General features: G+C 35.1%; 1 non-coding gene across 1 annotated transcript; it reads left to right on the forward strand.

Moving 5' to 3' along the window:
• Window positions 1–54: 54 nt before the first annotated feature.
• Window positions 55–165, forward strand: LOC140965338 (small nucleolar RNA R71). The gene has a single exon (XR_012173032.1). It is a non-coding gene; the product is annotated as a small nucleolar RNA R71 (small nucleolar RNA).
• The last annotated feature ends 8918 nt before the right edge of the window (window positions 166–9083 follow it).

Consider the following 9083-nt stretch of genomic DNA (forward strand, 5'->3'; position numbering starts at 1 on the left):
CTATCTTTAGGTATTAGACCTTCATAAAAGTGAGAAACTATTCTCCATGTTTCAAAACCATGATGTGGGCATGTATTAAGTAATTCTTTATATCTATCCCAACATTGATAAAATGTTTCTCCTTGTTTTTGAGAAAAAGTAGTAATTTGTCTTTTAAAAGAGTTTGTTCTATGGGAAGGAAAAAACTTTTTGAGAAATTGTTGTTGCATTTCTTCCCATGATCTTATTGAACTTGATCTCAAATTTTGTAGCCATGTTTTAGCTTTATCTTTTAAAGAAAAAGGGAAAAGCTTTAATCGAACTATATCCATGCTACAATTTTGATCATTATAAGTGTTACAAACTTCCTCAAATTCTCTTAGATGTAAATATGGATTTTCAGAATCTAAGCCATGAAAATTTGGTAAAAGTTGAATAATTTGAGGTTTAAAGTTGAAATTAGATGCATCAGGAGGAAAAACTAAACAAGATGGGGCACTAGTTCTAATAGGGTTCATATGGTGCCTAAGTGTTCTTAATTGATCATGTTCTTGATTATTATTATTATTGTTGTTATTATTGTTATCATTATCTTGATTATTTGAATTATCATCCATGTTTAAATTATTTTCAGATACTTAAATAAGTCTACCACTTTTCTTTCGACTCCAAATACTCATACAAAAAAAAAACAAGACAATATTTATAAATAAAACATAATTAACAAATATAAACTTAATTTATACCTCCCCGACAACGGCGCCAAAAACTCGCTACTACTTAAATTATAATTCACCCAAGTGTAGGTTGTCTGCAAGTAATATATTTCGTAAGTACGAGATCGATCCACAGAGAGGTTATTTTAAGTTTAAATTTATTAATTTATAGATTACCAAATGCAAGAACGAAGTTTACAAATTATAAATTTTGTCAAGGCTCGAGGATTTATTCTTGGTTTATGCAATATTGTTTAACTAAAAGTAAAACAAAGGAAACCACCATAAATAATGGTTCCAAGAAAATAAAAATATTTAAACACACACCTAATATAATATAGTTCCCACTATAGAAAATACCGAATTCACCGATATTTTATATATGGTACCTATGATTATATATATAACTATATAAATATATAACTGCATAAAATAAATGTTAAATTAAATCATTATATTTCATTTAGAACAACCGGCAGAGCCACGCTATTGCCTAAATGAAATATATGATTTAATAAGTTAGTTGCGGGAAAGTAAAAGTTAGTTGCGATAAAGTAAAAGTTAGATGCGGAAAGTAAAAGTTAGTTGCGATAAAGTAAAAGTTAGATGCGGAAAGTAAAAGTTAGTTGCGATAAAGTAAATGTTAGATGCGGAAAGTAAAAGTTAGTTGCGATAAAGTAAATGTTAGATGCGGAAAGTAAAAGTTAGTTGCGATAAAGTAAATGTTAGATGCGGAAAGTAAAAGTTAGTTGCGATAAAGTAAATGTTAGATGCGGAAAGTAAAAGTTAGTTGCGATAAAGTAAATGTTAGATGCGGAAAGTAAAAGTTAGTTGCGATAAAGTAAATGTTAGATTGTTAGATATCATAATATTTCATTTAGAACAACCGGCAGAGCCACGCTATCGTCTAAATGAAATATATGATATAATTATATAAATATATATATATATATATATATGTATGTATAATATAACAATAATAATTGATGAAATATTTATTGTATCAAAATTAAACAACAAATCAAGATAACCACTTCAATGGTATCAAGCATTTGATGTAAATTGATAACAACAAATAATTCATTTTTATACCTACAATAAAAAGAAATTAGCAAAATGAAAAGAAATAAAGAAAGAATATACAAAATATAAACAATCTTACTTCACCAAGAATTCATCCTCTTCACCTTGACATAATAGATTTAGCTTTCCATGAACTTACTTTTGATCAACACTAAAAACATCACTCATAATTTGGAAAATGAAAAATATATTGGAACTTAGAACTTTTATACACACTCACACTATATTTTACAATGAGATAGAATGATTCTCAAGCTAGCACAAGGCCTCTATTTATAGGCCAAATGAGAGAAAGGGTCAAAAATTCTATTAATGCAATGTAGTTGTAATAGTAGTCTTTGTCTCCTCCAACTTCAATTCCATGCCCCTTCTTTCAATGCTTTGTTCCACGACTTTAATCACCGAATTTGACTCAGCTCAAAACAGCAAACATGTGGGGAATTGTCTGTAGATGAATTTGGCCACTTGGTTCACCTCATTTGGTTAAATATTGAAATAGTTATGATTTTTTTACTATATGCTGGTCATGGTGAAAGTAAATTTGTCCTCCTTTTGATATTTTCACAATTTGATCATCTTAACCAACTTTTTAGGCAATCATGTCTTCTGCAAAGTTGTAGATAATTTCTCAAGGATTCCAAAAATATTTGAATCACCTCCATTTGAATTTTCTAGCTTGAGTTATCATTATTTTACCAACACGTAGAAAACCTGAAAATAAAACATATTTAGTAAGACATTTAAATATAAACACACAATACTAAAATAACATAATTTTATAATTTTAATGAAACTTAAATTTTAAAATATAGATTTTAACATATAATAAATTATTAATTTTAAGTTTCATCAGTAAACCTCATGCATAATTGAATTAATTAATTTATTTAATAATCTAAGGAATGCATGCTTTGTGTTAAATTATTTTAAATTCATACATGCATGTTTATTTTTTATGTAAATTTAAAATGTTTTCTCGAGTCTTCGAATTTAGACGAACATTTGATGTCGAACCGGGGGAAGGAGATCGGAGACCATTAAGATATTAAAGAATTTAAATTACATTTTTATTTTAAATCAAGAAAATAGTTTTATAAATTCTAGTATTTTTAGGGCTAATTTAATTTACCAAGTGAAATGGAAATATTAAGCATTTTAGGTAGCCAAAAAATTAAGAAATTAAAATACGTCCACTCGAAATAAAATATTTTAACAATTATTTTTATGACTTAATTAATCAAATTAAGTAATATTTAATCAATGGTATAATGTAAATTGTAGGACTCTTAATAAAAGAATATATGTGTTAATTTTGAAAATTCAGCATTTAAACCTTTTGAATTGGGGATTTAAATTTTGTAAATTTGGCACTTAATCTTTTTAAATTAAAGGGTGAGATTTTATTATCTAGTGTTTGTTTAAATATTTGATTAGATTTTTAATCTACCTTAAACACCTAATAAAATCTATAAGAAAAAGTCCTAAGTCTACCTTGTTCAAAAGGTATACAACTCTCGGCCACATTTTATACACCAAGAACACTCTCACACACACACAAAACACCCATAGTTGGCCGAGAATTTCCCTTAGGGTAGGAGGAAAAGTTTTGGTCTTCTTCCATCAAAGCCTCCAACCGATCACTCCCACAATATTACTTGATTAGTTTAGCCACTTTCTGGCAAGAAAAACGCAGCACAACGCCTCCGTTCATCCTCCGTTCTTCCCCGCGACGATATTTGACGGTTCGAGTGTTTAAAAAGGCAAAGGCATGTCTAAACCCTTCTTTGATGCATCGATCATGTTATATATTGATATTTGATGATAAAAGTGCATGAGAAACATTTTTATATGGCTGCATATAAATCAAAAAGGTTTTAAAAAGATTTTGGACATTTATGCTTGGAACTAACGTAATCTTCCAAATCTTGGTGGCGTGTGCTTCGGCTGGGCTTCTGGACGTGCTACTGCTGTATGGGTATGATGTGGAGTGTGTTTATACATGGTTAAGTGATCTGGTAAGGGTTAGAAAGGGCCTGGAGAGACAGCACAGCCGCTGGAAATGAATAGGGCCTATGCGATTCTTTTTTTTTTTTGTTGTTGCATGCGTACAGGGCTGTAGGCTTCGGCCTTACGGTTGTAGTCAGGGGCTGGGTTTGGGCTCTTGGCTATGGTCTAGGCAGTCCCTAAGGGTCCTAGGATGATCCTAGTTAGGGTGGTTTCGGGTCTGGTTGTCTAGGGAAAGCGCTGGAAACAGACACACTACAGCTGCGCAGGTGCATGTAAGGGGCTGTAGGTGGTTTGCTTGTGGGGTTCAGTGCATGGGCTGGTTAGGGGCTGTTGGCTATGGTTTGGGGCATGTCTTAGGGTCCTAGGGTTAGCCTAGATGTGGTGGTTCACGGGCTGGATGGTCGGGTAGAGCGTTGGAACCAGAAACTCGAAAGCTGCACAGAAATAGGCCTCACATGAGAGACTGTTACGTTTCTGATTTTTGGGGGCTTGGGAGCTGGTTCTGAGTAAAAAGGAGCTTCACCATGGTCTTATGTTATGTCTAAGGGTCGAGTCTAGGGCTTGGTTCGTGTTCGATTCTAGTCGGTTTAAGCGTGAAGTCGCTAGAAGCGCATATGGGTCGTAGCGCGTTTCCTTGGGACAGCTTTGTTTTCTATGGATCATAGGTTGTTGTAAGTTGGTTCGATCATTGTTTGGGGATATTTTAGGCTTTTGTACAGTAGGTTAGGGTGTTGGCTAAGTATGGTTCGAGTCCCGAGTCGTTCGGTCAGTCGTAGGCTATTTTAATTAATTCAGGAGTCGCATGTGTATGTTTGGGTTTTGTGCTAAGTTTAGTGATTTAAATTTTAAGGTTACGGCAGCAAGTCCAGGGTGTTCCAACGAAGTCCAAAATGTTCATAAATATGTATCACGTGCAAAATAATTATTTTTGAGCTATGAGATTTGTCTTGTGGCCAAATTATGTTACGGGATTGGAAAGCGGTAAAGTATGACCGGGGACCTCTCCACTCGGTAAAGTATGACCGGGGATTTATGTATGTGGGAGTGGACATCCGGTCGAAAGGCTGTGGTGATCCCTGCCGGCCAAGTACTGTTGTTTAAGTTTGATCAAACGATTTATGTGTATGGGCCACTTGCATTGAATAGAACTCTACGTAAAATTATTTATGTTTATGATTATGCATAACAAGTATGAAAATATGATTTTTATGAAATTGTTTATGCAAGAAAGTCACGTTATACATATTCATGCTTATAATATTTTATGTACAAGCTAAGTTTAAATTGCATATATTTTTATTACGTATTATTCGTTATTCACGGTTTATGCATTCTGAGTCATTAGACTCACTAGACTTGATCGGTGCAGATGATATAGTTGAGGAGACAGGAGGCGGTGACCAGTGAGCAGACTCGGGCCAGTGGCAGTGCAAACTCGAGGACCTTTTAGTTTAAATTATATTATTACGCACGTTTTTTAAATTATTTACTCTGACTTTTGATTTAGTAGGATTGGTAATAAGCAAATTAAATTATAATTTTGTTAGACTATTTTTAAATTAAATTAGTATATTTTTGGATTTTAGGATTAATTGGATGTTGGTAATTTGTTTTAAATGATGGAGTTTTAATATTAATTTTATTTTAGTATGAGTGGTGACCGTTAAGTTATTTTAAGAGCTATACATTTAATAAATCATTTAATAAGAAAATTTTAAATTTTTCCGCAAATGTTAAAGTATTAGTATTTTAAGATACGGTTCTTCACAATATCTCTACGCAAAATGATGTTTTGTATGTTCAAGTATGTATGATGCAAGTATGCTTATGAAAAGGTTTATGAAATGATGGCATGTCTATGTTTATGTACGTATGTTCAAGTTCAAGTATGTACGCTCTACTTTAAAATGCATGTGGTTTTTATTAAGTATTATTTGTTATTATCAGTTTATACATGTTGAGTCTTTAGACTCACTAGACTTGATCGATGCAGGTGAGGGCGTGTATGAGGAGACAAGGGGTGGGGACCAATGAGCCGGCTCGATCTGCGCAGGAGGCTAAACCCGAGGACCGCCTACGTTTTTAAGTCATTATGCATGTTTCAAATACTCTGATTTTCACGAAACTGTTTACGATGTTTAAACGATTATTTTTTTGCAAACTTTGTTTGTAATTGTTTTCATATCAAATATTTTTAGATGAGCAGATTATTTTCATCGCGATTTGAAGGTTTATTACTTATTTAAGAAAATTTTATTTTTCCGCAAATTTTAAGTAGTTTAAAACACGGTACATTAGAGTTGGTATCAGAGCGGTGTTCTTGTAAAGGGTTATGCCTACTGCCAGTTGCGAGAAGCTTACGAAGTCACACGTCAAGTCATGATATCAGCATGTACATGTTTTAAGCTCGAGTTACGTGCATTTTATGATATAAATATTATGTTCATGCATGTTGGGTTTACGTGTTGAGTAAATAATGGAACAGTATGCCTCCTAGACGTATGGTTGCTCGTGGAGCAAGAGATGAGAATAGAGAAGCTCAAGATGGAGATAGGGCCAGTCCTCCTCGTCCACCCCCAGATATGCAGGCTCAGATGCTTGCAGTGGATACAGGAGCGAGGCTCTGACCAGAGGCCGTTTATGAGAGGTTTAGGAGAATGGATCTGAAGGATTTCTTGGGGGCTACTGACCGATGATAGCAGGGGGATGGATTAAGTCTATCGAGGTAATCTTTGTGTTCATGGAGCTGCAGGATGCAGACAGGGTCAGGTGTGCCACTTTCCTACTGACAGGAGACGCCAGATTATGGTGGGAGAGTGCATCAGTGTCAATGAACTTGCAAACATTGACTTGGAATGGTTTCAAGGAGGTCTTGTACTCCAAGTACTTCATTGAGGAAGTACGCTCCCGCCTAACCAGGGAGTTCATGACGCTGCGACAGGGAGACAGCAGCAAGGCAGAATTTGTCAGGAAGTTTGAGATGAGGTGTCACTTTGTGCCCCTGATTGCAAATGATGCCCGGGAGAAGCTGAGGCATTTTATTGATGGGTTGCGGCCGATCTTGCACCGTGATGTTCGAGTGGCTGGTCCTACTGAAAGGGGATCGGTTACGGTGACCGGAAGCGCAACGGAAGTTTAAAAATCAAATTTTTATGTAAAAATTTCGGCCACCTCCATATCTTGGTGTAGCAAATACAAAAACAACAAAATGTCATACATAGTGTGTTTAGAAAAATTATACCTATCAACCTCTTGAGGTTGATGAATGGCACCAACCAAGTTGTAAACAACTTGGCTCTTGAATGGATGAAGATCTACAAGCTTCCTCCTCCTTCAAAATTAGGCCCACCACTTGCTAGGTAAATCCCTTCTTGTTTTGCACTAGAAAAACAAGAAGATTTTTCAATGAGAAGAATATTTCTCCCTCAACACTTGAAGAAGAAAATGAGAGAAAAACTTGGAGAGAAAATCATGAAAGTTTCGGCCAAGGTGAGTGGAATGGGGGGAAGGGAGACTTGTCTTGGACATGCAAAAAGTTGAAAGCAAAAGTTGCATGCCATGCCTTGAAAACACAAAAAGTAGTCTCCCAACCTTTCACCTCCCATGCATGTATATTATATGGTTTTTAATCAAATTAAAAACCATGGACTAAATTTAATTATCTCAAACATATTTGAGACTAATTAAACATTACTTGAATTTACCCAAGTCCCACTAGTTAAATAATTATTTTAATTGAGCTCTACAAGACTCAATATGATTTAATTAATCCAACACTTGAATTAATTTAATTATTTGGACTCTACTAGGTCCACTAGTGTTTAATTAATTCAACACTTGAATTAATTTAATTTAGTCCATAATAATGTTTATGAAAATCACAATTTTCAAATACATTATTCACTTGGCCAAATTTTAATTTAGGAACACTTCCATAAATTAAAATTTACATTTCTCTCATAGAAGTCATACTTCCATTTTCTTTACGCTTATAAACTCATTTATAAGCCGTTCAACACATTGAACTATTTTACTTCTCATCGGGATCTAGAAAGCTAGTACTTGTGTGGCCCTCAATGGTTCATTGATACAACTAGCCGCGGGTTCACATCTCCATGTGATTCGGACTAAACATGTCCTTATTCGAGCATACCCCAATTGCTCCATTCTTACTTATCAACTCCTTGATAATAAGAACGTCAGAACTCAAGTCTGATAGTACCCAACCAATCATGTTAAACGTCTAGCAGCATCGCTTACATGATTCCCTAGGTATCAAATGATAGTGCCTGCAAGAACCATTCAATTATGGTTAGCGTACAGTACGGTCCCTTCATCTCATATATCCCGACCGATTCGACAACCATTGGTTTATCGAGAGTTGTCAATGAATCGATACTATGTGTCATGTCGTAGTTGCATCGATGGTGTAATCTATGAAACCCCTTTCATAATTACCACCATACTCTGATCAGAGATTTCAAACTACATATACATGAAAAACACATAGGATATCCATACCCGTAGGTAAGCGGTGAATCCCCGACTACAATGCATCGACTCCTATATGTTTCGACAGAACACCCAACCTTGCCACCTGATGACCCCATGAGAGTCGGTAAACAAGTCAAAGTGTAATTCTAGCACATAGAGTCTCAATGTTGTCCCGGGTCATAAGGACTAATGGTGTACAACCATAAACTAGGACTTTTCCACTCGATAAGTGAGAACCACTTGGAAAGTCCTTTAATAGAGGGTTGTTCAGTGCACTCTACCAGGAGCACCTATCTGCATGCTCGGACATCACAATGTCCCCTACCAATGAAACATGGTACTCACATCGCAGATACTAGTCTCAAGCTCGAGCGGCCTATATCCTTCTTAGCGGCGGCTGAATCGACTAGGAACCGTTTAGAATATACAGTATTCCAAATATGAGTTTCATGATACTCATCATATGAGCATCTCATATTCTTTCTACTATTTGTATATTCAAGGGCTTTATCTATGCAACTAGCATGGGTATACAGATAAAGATGTGCCAAAACAATAATTTCAAATATTATTAAAATAAAGATTGCTTATACATAGAGTTTCATTGTGAACACTCGGCCAACACTTGGCTCGACGTGCACCTACTCTAACAATCTCCCACTTGCACTAGAGCCAACTACCCATATACTTCAAACCAATTGATTCGCGATGCATCTCGAATAATGGTTCAGGTAAAGGCTTAGCTAGTGGATCAGCAACATTATCTGCGGAGCCGACTTAGTCGATAGACACTTCTCTTTCCAC

Source organism: Primulina huaijiensis, chromosome 18 (genome assembly GCF_012295235.1).
Source record: "Primulina huaijiensis isolate GDHJ02 chromosome 18, ASM1229523v2, whole genome shotgun sequence".
NCBI classification, from domain to species: domain Eukaryota; kingdom Viridiplantae; phylum Streptophyta; class Magnoliopsida; order Lamiales; family Gesneriaceae; genus Primulina; species Primulina huaijiensis.